Below are 1222 nucleotides of genomic sequence, written 5' to 3' on the forward strand. Positions count from 1 at the left end.
TTCACTCCTTGCACACACACACACACATGCACGCACACACGTGGCCCATCTGGATAATTACAGCTGACAAAGCTACCTCTTTCTTTTTATTTACCAGTCAGCTTGTTGACAGCACTGACAAGTCCTGTCCACGTGTCTGCGAGCAGTCACGAGCTTTGAGCACCTACACTCTCGCAGATGAATGCGTTTTTTTTTTCTTCCCTCGTGCATAATCACTGTCTTATATTGTAACTGCTCTCGTTTCAATTAAAGCACCTGGCGAGTCAAAGGATGCAATTGTCCAAGATAATTGCAAGAACCTTGCAAGAAATTGCCAGAGTGAAGTCTCCCAATTATTCTGTCCATTTAACATCTTACCTCAGATCCTAAATTGATCATTGTGGCATCTCCAGGGCATTTATTTGCAAGCCTGATGGCTGGAATGAACCATATAATTCTGACTGTAAGGATGTAGGATGAATCCAACTTTAAGAACCTTAACACCATTTTACCTGCCACCCAGCACTTACCGGGTTGTGCTTGTGCTCAGCTCCTCTCTGAGTCGGTGCTGCCTCAACCAGGTGCTTAGAAATGAACTTTTGGTCCCACAGTGCCACCTATTGGCCAACACAAGTTCAGCAATCATACAGGAAGCGGCGCAATGGGTTGTTTTAAGCTGGAATTGCTTATTTTTTAAGCATTTGAATAATATTATAACTAAATCCTTCGATGATTTCTCCTTTAGAAGAAAGAAAAAAAACGTTAGAATTGACGTTTGATTAGGATTAAACCATACAAAAAAATATGTCCTTCCTAAATGTCCCATTTTACTGCAAAATATCAGAATTAAGTTATTCAGCCCAAAAACCCCTAACAAAAAAACACAAACCGATTTGTCGGTGCTTAAATCGTTCAAATGTCGGCGAGGTCGCCAGAGAGGGGGACATAAACGGTTAAATAAAAACTAAAAAACAGGTAGCAGAGTTTGAGGAAAGCAGAACAAAACTATTAAATCTTTCATCATCTACCACTCTCTTATAACCTTGTTGCACCGCTAGAGCTGAGGTCTAGACATTGTGGAAGAGGCAACAGCCATCCATCATGTCTGATTATGCCGTTTAGATGTAATTGCAAAGCCTTAAGGATTGCTCTTCCATCCTCATCCCTGCGCGCAAAGAGACACAGGCTGAAAATGCACCACGAGCACGGACCTTGTTGCACCGCTAGAGCTGAGGTCTAGACA

Source organism: Haplochromis burtoni, unplaced genomic scaffold (genome assembly GCF_018398535.1).
Source record: "Haplochromis burtoni strain Fernald_Lab_line unplaced genomic scaffold, NCSU_Asbu1 Contig_40, whole genome shotgun sequence".
NCBI classification, from domain to species: domain Eukaryota; kingdom Metazoa; phylum Chordata; class Actinopteri; order Cichliformes; family Cichlidae; genus Haplochromis; species Haplochromis burtoni.